This window comes from Hemitrygon akajei, unplaced genomic scaffold (assembly GCF_048418815.1).
Source record: "Hemitrygon akajei unplaced genomic scaffold, sHemAka1.3 Scf000064, whole genome shotgun sequence".
Taxonomy (NCBI): domain Eukaryota; kingdom Metazoa; phylum Chordata; class Chondrichthyes; order Myliobatiformes; family Dasyatidae; genus Hemitrygon; species Hemitrygon akajei.
The window spans coordinates 2,027,088-2,040,685 of NW_027331950.1; positions in this window are offsets into that span (position 1 = coordinate 2,027,088).

Sequence of the window (13,598 nt, forward strand, 5' to 3'; positions counted from 1 at the left end):
ATCCTTACCATGAAGCTGGTGGTGTGTTGGCCATTAGTCCTGGCATTTATCTCAAGAACCATTTTGCAGCTCTCCAAAAGTCTAGTTAGACAACACTGAGAATTTTGTGTTGGGTCTCGTCTCCTCCTGATAGGAAAGACCTGGATGTCTTTCGAGAGGCATAGGAATTTTACCAGGGCATGTTTAGTTTTCGCTGTGTGCTGGTGTACGGCTGAATCACGATAAGCTGGAACTTGAACCTGAAGCAGTCGGGGAAAGGCTGCTGGAATGTAAACATCCCTCACTGTAAACCAGCCAGCTCTACATTAACCCTCCTCTTCCCGTGGCAGATTCCTACACTTCTGAACGTGAAGACATTTGAGGATTCTGTACAAAACCGGGCCCCAATGGTTACTCTGTGGATAAAATCTTCTGGAATGATGAGCTGGATTGTTGTTACCTGTGAGACTGGCCACACTCAGGGTGGAAGGCTGATCATCAGCAGACATCCTACCATCATGATGTAGGAGCCACACAACATGTTTAAATGACAAAAACACAAAGTAAAAAGCAAATTAAAATATATCTGAATGGCTGCTGCCTGTCGGTTACTGGTTCATATCCGCTTTACCTGGGGAAAATCACCGTGAGAGGGCAGAAATGCGGGATCCACTGTCAGAGAGCCGCTGCTGACCGTGGTGAACATAGAATCATAGAACTGAAACAGAACATTCGGCCCTTCTAACTGGTGCTGAACTACTATGGTACCTAGACCCATCGACCCGGTACCTCTCTTATCCATGTACATATCCAAATTAATCTTAAATGTTGAAATCAAACCCGTTTCCACCACTTGCGCTGGCAGCTCGTTCCACACTCTCACCCCCTGAGTGAAGTTTCCCCATCTCACCTTCCCGTTGAGCATTTCGACAAAAAATGGCTGAAATCGCTTCTCACTTTTATGCAAGAGCTCTTGTATAAACAGAATTATCTGTCTGTATCCAGTATACAAACGACATATACACATTTACCCATCCCCATCACCAGAGTCATTAAATATTCCACCGTGTGTGTTGGGAAACGCACCACAAAGCCAACCCGAGCGTGTCCCCTCTGTTTAAAACCCTTTTATGAACACATTGAATTGAGTACATTCAGCCGAACGACAGCAGAACGGCGAGTGTGTGAGGAGTGTGTTTACCGAACGCTCTCTGTCACTAACCGAGTGGCCAAGTCCTGCTCCTATATATTATGGTCTATGGTCAGAGATCCCTCAAAGTAGCTGGTCAAGTTGGTAGACAAAAGATCATGCTACAAAGGATCAGGCCATTCGGCCCATCGAATCTGTCCTGTCGTTCTGTCATGATTGATTTCTTCTCCTGTCAGATTTCTCTTCAATTTCTCATCCTACTGTTCAATAGGGAGTCAAACATAATGTGTGACCTTATGTTCAAGATTTTAGCTTATCTAAGAGGACAAGCTCAGAAATAGTAAGGAAACCATATACAGAGTTGAGAAACGATGCTAATGCTAAGAACTGTAAGGCAAAGAAATAAAAGCTGGTGCTTCTTAAGTCTATTATTTTGATAATAAAAGACTGTTCACAAGATACCAATTTATTAACTAATAGGGTACTAAACTCTTCCAGGGCTTCCAGCCGGGTGCAGCTATCGATTCAAACGATATTCCGATAACAACCTCTGCCATCTTCATCAGGGGTGATGCAGGGGCATATCTAGTCCAATGATGCCCAGGCATCATCATCCGGAGTCATTTCAACTCGCCTGCAGTGGCTGGCGTCTATCCACATACTTTTAACTTCTACCTGAACTGCTGAATTGGTAATCAACTGTACTTGGTCAGGAGCTTCCCGCCGAGCTTCCAGGGGTTCCTTATGCGGTTTCCTGACCAGGACCCAGTCGCCATGGATCAAGGTGTGTCCTCCTCCTATTGGACCACTTCAAGCAACAGAAACCGGCTGAGAATCAGACTGAGCAGATTTGTCAATTTTGCAAAATTATCTACTAAACTATCTGACATAACATGTCTATCAGCCTCTCTGAGATCAAGAGCTTCCTAGAGGTCGTCCCATCACCACTTCTAATTGCCTACATTTCGTTCTCATTGTTGGGGCTGCCCTGATGCTCCATTTCATCAAACAGGGGCCATGGTACGTCTTCCTTGTGAGAGCTGGTCAGCCGTTGTTTGATGATGCCCATTTATTCTCTCAACTTGTCTTAATTTCTCTGGTGGATGTGAACAATGAAAAGCCAGTCAATATTCATCATTCAACATAATTATTGACAAACATTTCCAGTGAGATGTGGTTCTGGCTTCTACACATCCTGCAAATGTGTCCACTGCTAATAGATATAAATATCCTTGGCTCGTTGGTGAAGTGACGTCATCCACTTGCAGATGTAAAAATGCATCAGGTGGGCAGCAGAGCTTGGTTGAGGTAGCTTCCCCGGTGATCCAGGTCTGTTTTCTGTTTCATACATCTCTCAGCTGTCAGTTGGACTTGCATCATGAACTATGGATTCCACCTCCACTGGAAAAATCTGTCAATTACCTTTTGCACTCGAGTGTGTCCTCGGGAGTGGATTAGCCGAGCGAGATAAGAAAGCAGTTCAGCTGGCGCTACCAGACTATGAGTATTACCCCAGTCAGCGTCAGAAAAGTTTCTGTTATTCCCACTCTCTGTCTGCCGCCAATCAGCCAATGCTTTATCCATGCTACTGTCATTCCTGAAATACCCTTCACTCTTATTTTCTTTAGCAGCCTCACCTTGTCAAAGGTTCTTAGAATCCAAGTGCACAATGCCTACCACTTTTCCTGTCATGCTTTTTAAAGTCCTCAACGAAGTCCAACTGATTCGTCAGGCAAGGGTTTCTCTTCAGGGAACTCTGCAGACTCTGGCCTATTTTCTTATTTGGCTCCAAGTACCCCGAACCCTCATCCTTACTAATCGACTCCGACATCTTCCCAACCTCTGAGCTCAGCTACTCACTCCTTCCCTTCTTGAAGCATGGAGTGACATTTGCAATTTTAGATTTTCAGACATTTAATCCTAACTCCCTTTGCATATCACCATCAAATCTCAACTGATTCCTCAAATGACAGCCTCTACAACTCAATGTTATCGTCATTTTTGTTTTATTTGCACCCTTTAGTTTCACTGCACATCAGTTGTTTCTCTATCTTTGTCTTTTCTTGTGTAGTTTTAAGAAATTTGGTTGTGTTTTTTTCATACAGTATAAGCAGCTACAAGAAATTGATTCTCCATGAAGTATGTGATTTGATAATAAATTTACCTAGAACTGCTAAGAAAGGATTGTTGGCTTGATTTATTGCTAAAAGCGTTTGAACGATGATCACGGTTTCAAAAGAACAGATGCAATCAGCCAAATTTGCTATCTGCCAATATAATGTCCCCAATTGTCCATTCCCTGCACATTCATCTACCTATTTAAGAGCCTCTTGATCCCGCCTGCCATATTTGCCTCCAGTATCACTCCTGGAAGGGCATTTCATGCACCCACTACAGTGTGTCAACAAAAAATTGCCCCGCACACCTCCTTTCAACTTAAACCATCTCAGCTAAATGCTTGCCGCCCAGTCTGTGATATTTCAATCTCGGGACAACAAAACCAATTGTCTATTCTGTCTGTGACTCTGTAATCTTACAAACATTAGTTAAATCTTCCTTCAACCTCCACAGCTCCAGAGAATACAAGTTTGTCCAGTGTCTGCTTATAATCTGCGTTGTGTCTCAACAATTGCTACACCTGCCCATTCACCTCCTCACATACCAATATTCTAGGTCCTAAACAGTGCCCCCAGATGAGGTAACACTTCGCTTGTGAGTTTGACCAACTGTTCCCCGTCCCCGCTGCAGTGACCAGATCTGACCACTAGAAGGAACTATTTTTCTTCTTTCCGGGTGATTCCGTGTTCACGAGGATAATTCCGGGAACGAAGAAGTTAACGTATGAGGAGCGTTTGGCATTTGGGCCTGTACTCGCTGGAATTTAGGTGAATGCGGGGGGAGGGGGGGGCGGTCATTGAAAACTACCGAGTGTTTGAAAAACTAAATAAGGTCGATGTTGAAAGAATTTTTCCTGTGTTGGGGGAACTACATGACAGAGCCTCAAAACTGAGGGTATTTTTTAGCCAGAGAATAATGGATCTGTGGAATATGCTGGAGGTCAAGTCCGTGGGTAGATTTAAAGTGGAAGTTGACAGTTTCCTGTCTGCTCTGGACGTCAAAGCATATGGCGAAAAGATATGGAGTTGTTTGGGATCCGGAGTCAGCCATGCAGTGATAGTGGAACAGACTCGATGGGTTGAATGGCCTAATTCTTCTCCTACGTCTTATGATCTTATGAAAAGCATCTCCTGTTGGCTGCTCATTGTAATTCCTCTTCCATTCCCATTCCAACATGCCTGTCCATAGCCTTTCCTACCGCCACAATGAGATTACTCTCAGGTTGGAGGAGTAACATCATACCCTGGCTGCCTACCGACCTTACAGCATGAACATTGATTTCCCAACTTCCAAGAATTTCTCACCCCCCCCCCATTCTCCATGTTGGCTCCCCTCTCATCTCACCACATCTCCGGCAACTTTATCTGGTACCTCTCCTCCTTATCATTTTCCCATGGTCCACACTCCTCTTCCATCAGGTTCCTTCTTCAACTGTTTATCTCTTCTCCCTATCACCTCCCAGTTTCCAACTTCACATCCTTTCCCCCAACCACTCACCTTTCCCCTCATCTATCACCTGCCCCCTTGAACTCCTTCCACTCCCACACCGCCCTTATTCTCCCTTCTGCCCCTTTCCTTTCTACTCTGCAAGAAGGGTCCCGACCTGAACCAGTAACTCATTATTCATCTCCAGAGATGCTGCCTGATCTGATGAGTTCTTCTAGCATTTTGTGTGTATTACACTGTTATATAAATAGGAAAGAGAAAATCCCTGCAGAGCACCACCTCCAGGCAGAATACTCTCTATCTGCACCCACCCTCTACCTTCTATAGAGAAGACAATTCCGTATCCACACATCCCAGAGTGGATCCCTGCAGAACACCACATGTCACTGACCTCCAGGCAGAATACCCTCTATCTGAACCACCCTCTACCTTCTATGGAGAAGACAGTTCCGTATCCATACATCCCAGTGCAGATCCTTGCAGAACACCGCATGTCACTGACCTCCAGGCAGAATCCCCTCTATCTGAACCACCCTCTACCTTCTATGGAGAAGACAATTCCATATCCACACATCCCGTGCCTCCTGACTCTGAATGAGCTTACCATGAGGAACTGATGCCTTGTTAATATCCATATACACCACATCCACTGCTCTAACTTCATCAATACACTTTGTCATATCCTGAAAGAATGAAATCCAGATGTTGACAAAGATGTTACTGACACCAGAAGCTCTTGGTTATAGGGAAAAATTGAATGGGTTAATTTCAGTTCGAAGGAGAGGTGATTTGATAGGTGTGTATATTTTACGAGGGTATAGATAGGGTGGCTAAAATTTTCCAGTTAGCTTGGGTGAACTACATGCGGAGATGATCGGTTAAGGGTGAAAGGTGAAAATTTTAAGGGAACATTCTCACTGAGAGTGTGGTGGGTGTGTGGAACGAGCTGCCAGCAGAAGTTCAACATTGACTAGAGTTTTGGATGACTACATGTGTGGGAGAGTTCAGTACAGATCGGTGGGAGCAGGCAGAGTAATAGCTCAGCAAGGTCCAGACCGGCTAAATGGCCTGTTCTGCGTTGCAGTGTTTAAAAAAAAGATGCTAATGTGAAGGGAAACTGCTGGCAAGGTCTAGAAGTAGAGACATGGATTAGAGCAGTGGCGACACCCAAGTTTCAGGAACTTCACTGATGATATTATAGTGTGTATCACTTGTTGTCATAGAGAACTGGCTTTGCTGTTAGACCTGTGCATCAGCATTTTATTCAGCCAACAGGACCTAGTCTGTTACTTCTTTAAGTCTTTCTGTAACCAGCAACATTCTCGGATGCCGGTGTCAAATTGCTGTTAGTGACATGATCATCATTGTGAGGTAAGTCTAGTGTCTGTAGTGTGTCCGTCTTGTTGGATGCAATTGACCCAGATTTGTTTTTCAGCTGAGCATCCAATATCTGGTCCACGTGCCATCTCCATACAGGGTCTCCAGCATCCACTGGTCCTCTCGGTAATCACCTGCTAGGACCTTTTCTCCAATCTCGAAGTTCCGTGCTGATCTGCTGGAAACTGGCTCAACTGCACTTCCTCCATAGATCCGGTTTCAGGATGTCTCGGCAAGATCTCAGACTCCTGTGCATGAACATCATTGCAGGTGTTTGATTTGTCGTCGCATGGACTGAGTTCCAATGCACTAAAAAGAAAAAAGCTGTTCACCTTGTGCTTCAGACAAATGTCCTCCTTGTCCATAGTTTTGTTCGAATGCTTGGAGGTTTGGATAAAACTTTCAACAAACCCATTCATTTCTGTGTGGTGGTGAGCTGATTTGAAATATCTGATGCCATTTTCCTGCATGAATAGTCTAAACTCTTCTGACATCTCTTCTGGTCCATTGTCACACATAATTTGTTCACCATCAGCAACTTGTGGAGAAGGCAGTTGTCAGAGTGGAGGAAGAGCGGAGTGATCGAGTTCACTGATATGACCTTATGCCACTTCGAATGAGCATCCACAGCAGCCAGAAACACGGAATCCATGAAAAGCCCAGTAAAGTCAATATGCACATCTATCCACAATGAAGACGGCCATTCCCACAGGTGTAAAGGTGCCTGTAGGGGTGCAATTTGATCTTTGTGGCATCCCAAACAGCTTTTGTCCAAGTCTTCAATCTATCTCCTATTCCTGGCCAACACACGTAGCTCCGGACGAGACTCTTCATCTTCACTGTATCCAGCTGTCTTTCGTGCAGAGTTTCTAACGCCCTGGTGCACAGTTTAGAGGGAAACACGGCACGAGGCACATCAGCGTTCTTTGACTTACCAACAGTTGGTCTCATCTCACTGAGAGCGCTGGAAACATAGGGCTGCCTGTGAGCTGGCCGTTCTTGCATGGTGATTTCATAGACTTCTGACAATGTTGTGTCATTCCTTGTTTCTCTTTCTGTTACTGAATGTGTTACTGGAGTTGATACACCAATGAAGTCCCAAAACGTCGACTGCACTCTTTTCCATAGATGCTGCCTGGCCTGATGAGTTCCTCCAGCATTTTGTGTGTGTCGCTTGGACTTCCAGCATCTGCAGATTCTCTCGTTTTCCTTTAAAAAGGGAGCATGCCTTATGAAAAGGGAGCTTTGCATATGAGAATAGGGTTGAGTGAACACGGCCTTTCCTCCTTGGAGCGACGGAGGATGAGAGGTGACCTGATGGAGGTGTACAAGATTGTTATGGGTGATGAACAGACCTGATGGACAATGGGATGAAGAGTTAACCATCCCCCCCTGAGAAACACGAACTATTACTGTTGCTTTGCTGACCATGAGAAAGAGAGATGGAAAAACAAGCAAGAACATCGGCGACAGGTAAGAGAGAGGGGGAAATTGCAGATTAACCGTATTGTGACTCCTTTTTGAATTATTTACTGTTTCGCTGCAAGGACAATAATTTGCTCATAAACATTCCTCAGCGGACTGAAGGAGTGGCCTTATTTGATGGACACAGTCATTCAGGAGTGATGGATAGCTGAGTCCGCGTGAGTAGGGATAAAAGACAGGTCTGGAGAGACACCCTCCAGACATGCCAGTGGACACTGATTGAGTGTTGGAACCCACAAGAAAGGTGGGGGCTTCGGAGACCGACCCAGGAGATCGGTCAGTAAAGCTCACAGTGTTAAAACAGGGCCGGTGGGGACTTGTGTGTGTGTGTCCACTCATGCCAGAGTGACGAGTCCACCACAGAAGAACGGTCTAACAGAAGGACGGAGAGGTCATAACTGAATGACCACACTGATACAACGGATTAAGAAAGCAAAGGAAGGTTTGCCTGACTGTAGCTGTTACATCTCGATCGCTCTCTCTCTCTCTCTCTCCAACGATGACAATACAACAACCATAATACATCAGCACTCATGAACTGAACTGAACTTTATACTTTTCTATGACAATTTATTTACCCCTAGACATCGATAGAGCTTGTTTATTATTGATTATTATTATTCCTACACTTTTAGGTTTGTTACTGCTAACTTGTTTTATATGTATATTTGCATTATTGATATGGTCTTTGCTTATTTTTATTAATAAACACCTTTAGTTTGTTACCACCAGACTCCAACCAATTCTTCTTTCTCTGCTGGTTAGACACCCAGTTACGGGGCAGGTAACAAGATAATGAGAGTCATTTATCGTGTGGATAGTCAGAGGCTTTTTCCCCAGGGCTGAAATGGCTAGCACGAGAGGGCTGCTTGGAAGTAGGTACAGAGGAGATGTCAGTTGTAAATTTGTTTACGCAGATTGTGGTGAATGCTTAGAATGGGCTGCCGGCGGCAGTGGTGGAGGCGGAAACAATAGGGTATTTTAAGAGACTCCTGGATGGGTATATCTAGCCTAGAAAAATAGAGCGCTATGGGTAAGCCTAGTTTGTTCTAAGGTAGGGACATGTTCGGAACAGCTTTGTGGGCCGAAGCGCTTGCATGGAGCTGTAGGTTTTCTGTGTTTCTATGTTACATACCTCGAGCAGACTATGCAAACACACAGGCCGGTATCCTAGCAACAGTCAGGACTTGCAGCCGAAGTAGACAAACAGGTTTGGTAAAACAATGCCGAGCACTGTTGGGGGTTGGGCAGAACACTCCGGGAGGGGGAGGCACAGAATCCCAACATTGAACGGAGCCCGTCTGAGGGGTGAACAGCAGGTTCCCCTGAGAAAGCCTCAGGACAGGGCGACACTGTGTTGTCTCTCCCAGTCCATCAGTAATAACCCCACCAGCTGAACGTACAGGTAACTTCAAACATTAAAATGAGGTTAATGAGGAGAAAGATCCCAATGAAGACACTTGGGGGACCTGGATAATGAAGACGTGGGCCATCTCAAAGTTGGGATAGTGAAGGGATACGGTGTATCCACGAGGAGGTTGACAAACCTAGAGGGATATTCTCCCCGCTGCCCACATCATCACATCCTTACAATGTAGCTGGTCGGGTGTTTAAGAATGTGTGTGTTGGACTTCATTAGTCGGGACATTAATCTCAAGGGCCATGTTGAGCTCTCTAAAAGTCTAGTTAGACGACACTGAGAGTTTTGTGTCAGTTCTGGTCTCCTCCTGATAGGAAAGTCGTGGAGGTTTTAGAGAGGGAGAGTAGGAAATTTACCCAGGGCATTGTTTTGTTTCAGCCAGTATGCGGGTGTACGGCTGAATCACGGCAAACTGGAACTTGAACTTGAAACGGTCGGGGAAAGGCTGTAAACATCCCTCACCGTAGAGGAGCCAGTTCTACATTAACCCTCCATCTCCCTCGGCAGATTCCAACACTTCTGAATGTGAGGACGTTGGAGGATTCCCTCAAAGCAGCTGCACAAGTTGATAGACCGAAAGGCCATGATAGAAAGGATCACAATGGGAACATTAGGCCCATCGAGTCTGCCTGCCGTCCCACCATGACTGATTTCTCCTTCTGTGCACATTCTGTTTGATTTCTGATCCTCAGGGTTCTTCCGGGGCTGTGTCCGTATAGTGACGCTGTGGGCAGAAGCTTCTGGAATGATGAGCTCGATTGTTGTTACCTGTGAGACAGGCCACACTCAGTGGGGAGGACTGATCATCAGCAGACACCCTCCCATTGTGATGTAGGAACCACGAGTCATATTTAAATGACAAAAACACAAATTTTAAACAAACAAATAAAAATAGCCGAATCACACCGAATCGGTGGTCACTGATTCCTACCCGCTTTACCCTGGCCAAAGCAGCGTGAGGGAGAGAAATGCGGGACACACCGTTAAAGAGTCGCTTCTGACCGTGAACATAGAATTATAGAACCAAAAACAGGCCACTCATCCCACCTATCAGACGCCAAACTACGGTGCTGCCTCGAGCCATCGACCGGATGTGTCGCTCCCCAAATCCCAGCCCTCATTACCTGTGCAGATCACTCTTAAATGTGGAAACCGAAGCAGCATACACCACTTGCGCTGCAGCCCGTTCCACACTCTCACCCCCTGAGTGAATGTTCCCACCTCACCTTCCCCTTCAGCACTTCAATGAATAAACATCTGAAATAGCTTCTCACATTTTTGCAAGAGCGACCAGCCCCATTTATTGGGCACCAGGACACACCATCTTTAATTACCCACAAAGTTTATTGAAGCCTGCACCCAAACTAGACCATCACAATGTAGTTACAATCATGTTACAAAATAAACATAATTATCTATCTGTATACAAACAACATATAAACATTTACACATCCCCATCACGAGAGACATTGAATATTCCACCGTGTATGTTCGGAAAAGCACCACAAAGCCAACCCGGGCATATCAAACCGGTTTAAAACACTTTATTAAATATAACGGGGAAGACATTGAAGTGCGTACAGTCAGCTGAATGACAACAGAACGACAAGACAATATTTGCGTGTGTAAGGAGTGTGTTTATCGAGCGCTGCCCATCACAAGCCGAATGGCTGAATCCTGCTCCTGTATCTTATGGTCTCCCATCGTCGTGGAGCCTCAAATGCGGCTGCACAAGTTCGGAGACTGAAGGGCGATGAGATAAAGGAGCAAAATTAGAACATTCGGCCCTTCCAGTCTGCCTTCCATCCCATCATGACTGATTTCTTCTCCTGTGGAAACTGTTTAATTTCTGATGCTTGGAGTTCTCCCGGGAGTTAAAAATAACAAGTGACCTTAATTTCAAAATTTCGGTTTATCTTAGAGTACAAACAAACATACAAATCCTCATCAAACTAAACAAAGAGCTGAGAACGATGGCAAGAAGTGTAAGGCAAAAACGTCAGCGCTTCTGAAAAATCTATCACTTCTATAATAAGATAAAGGAACTCACTTCGATGATGATGAATTAATTAACAGGCTAATAAATTCTTCTCCTGCTTCCAGCTGGGTACAGGTGTCAACTTTAACCGATGTTTCCATTACAAACTCTGCCATCTTCATCGGGGATGATGCCTGGGCATGTCTAGTCCAGTGGTATATATATTACCGTCAGCCGCCCCGATTAGACATGCCCAGGCATCATCCCTGACGAAGATGCAGAGTGTGGTATTGGCATGCTGATTGAAATAGACACCTGTACCCGGTTGGAAGCCTGAGAAGAGTTTAAACGTCATCTACGCCGGGAAATCACTGGGTCCTTTATTTTAAATTAATACGCTGCATAATTTCAGTAAATGCAGCACGTGTGTAATGTGCTCATCCTTAAACAACGAAAAGTGAGAAAGGTGATATATCGGTATGGAGAGGCCACTGCACAGGATTGGAAAATGCTGCAGAAAGTTGTAAACTCAGCCAGCTCCTTCATGGGCACTGGACTCCACAGCATCCAGGACACATTCAAAAGATGATGCCACAAAAAGGTGGCATCCATCATTAGGGACCCCATCACCCAGGACATGCCTTCCTCTAATTGCTACCATCAAGGAGGACGTACAGGGTCCTAAAGAGCCACTCACTGTTTCAGGTACAGCTTTTTTCCCCTCTGCTATAAGATTTCTGAATGGACAATGAGCCCATGAACACTTGCTCAGTATTTTCCCTCTCTTTTGCACTACTTTTTAAATATAATGTTGTATATACTTCTTGTGATTTATACTTTTTATTACTAAATATTGCAATGTACTGCTGTCACAAAACAACAAATTTCACCACATATGCCGGTGATATTAAACCTGATTCTGATACGCAAACACACACAGCGGGGCTCAGACATACAACACTCCCACATTCCTCCCTTTGTGACACCCTGCTTGCTCCGTGGCCCCCGGTATGAAGCTCAAACTGTTGCAACACCTGCCCTTTAAATTCATGGCTGAGGCTGTGTTCTGTCTGTTCACTGTTTGAGTTCGATATTAAATGAAGAGCATTGAATGGGAAGGAAGGTTTGAATACAAGAATAAAGATCTCCTCTGAAAGTATATGGGGTCCTGGTGAGAGTGTACAATGGAACACTGTGCACAGGTCTGGTCTCTCTCCCAGAGAGTCAGTCTGTGGAATGAAGGGAATGAAGAGAAGGTTTCCCAGATTGATTTGGGTGGAGGGAAGGATGAGGAGGTGTCCTTAGAGAGATTATACGGACAGGGTAGCGGTACATATGATGTTTCCCGGCTGTGGTTTGGAACCAGGGATCCAGACTCAAAATCAGAGGTCAGCTCAGCAAGACAGAGATGAGGGGAAAGTTTCTCACCCAGAGTGCAGTAAATATTTTTGAATTTTCCCCACAAGGTTTCTGAATTGAAAAGGCAAATTTGGTGTCTCAGTGATGTTGGGAACTTTGCATGAAAGTGACACTGAGGTGAAAGGTCAGGCATGTTCCGAATGGCAATGCATCCTCCTGTTTCTTATTTTTAAAGCACAAGTTTGCCTTTGCGGTGAGAGCAGCTCAGATCCATCAGCAGCCGCTGCAGTTATTTCATGTTCTCGTTGTTTATTTCCCGAGAATTCAACGGGTCGGGCAGCAACTGCAGCAATCTGTGGAGGGAAGTGGACAATCAACATTTTGGGTTGAGACATTCCAGATGAAGGATCTCGACCAGGAAGGGCGACTGTACATTTCTCACCACAATTCTTCCAGGATGATGTTTCTTACTGCAGGTTCCAGCATGTGCAGTCTCTTGGGCCTCTCTTTTCAGAACTTCTCCCTTTCAGTCCGGCCTCAGACTGAACCAGGCTCTCCTCTCCGGCTTCATTTCTGTTCTGCTTCTTCTTTAGCCCATCACGCCTACGGGTCACCAACAGCAGCTCGCCAGAGACCCCAATCCAGGGCCTGGGTTGATGGGCCCTGTGGCTTCTTTTTTCACCACACGACTTCAATCGTCTTCCAAGGGGATGGTCCTTCTGATCCCAGAGATGGTCCTTCTGATCCCGGGGATGGTCGTTCTGATCCCCGGGATGGTCCTTCTGATCCCGGGGGTGGTCCTTCTGATCCCGGGGATGGTCCTTCTGATCCCGGGGATGGCCCTTCTGGTCCCGGGGATGGTCCTTCTGATCCCGGGGATAGTCCTTCTGATCCCGGGGATGGCCCTTCTGGTCCCGGGGATGGTCCTTCTGATCCCGGGGATTGTCCTTCTGATCCCAGGGGTGGTCCTTCTGATCCCAGGGGATGGTCCTTCTGATCCCGGGGATGGTCCGTCTGATCCCCGGGATGGTCCTTCTGATCCCGGGGATGGTCCTTCTGATCCCGGGGATGAGGCCTTTGGAGATTTAGTTGACGTTTCTGTCGCACTGTTTTTTTTTCACAAGCCCAACCCTCCTCTTTTCGCAGCCGGGCTTAGACAGTCCAGGGCAACGTTTTCTTTACTGTTCCCACCTGTTTAACATTTTTCTGATCCCACTCTGATATGGAAATAGCCACATTTTTCCCCAATGAACACATCCAGCAAAACCACGATCAGTGCCCGACAC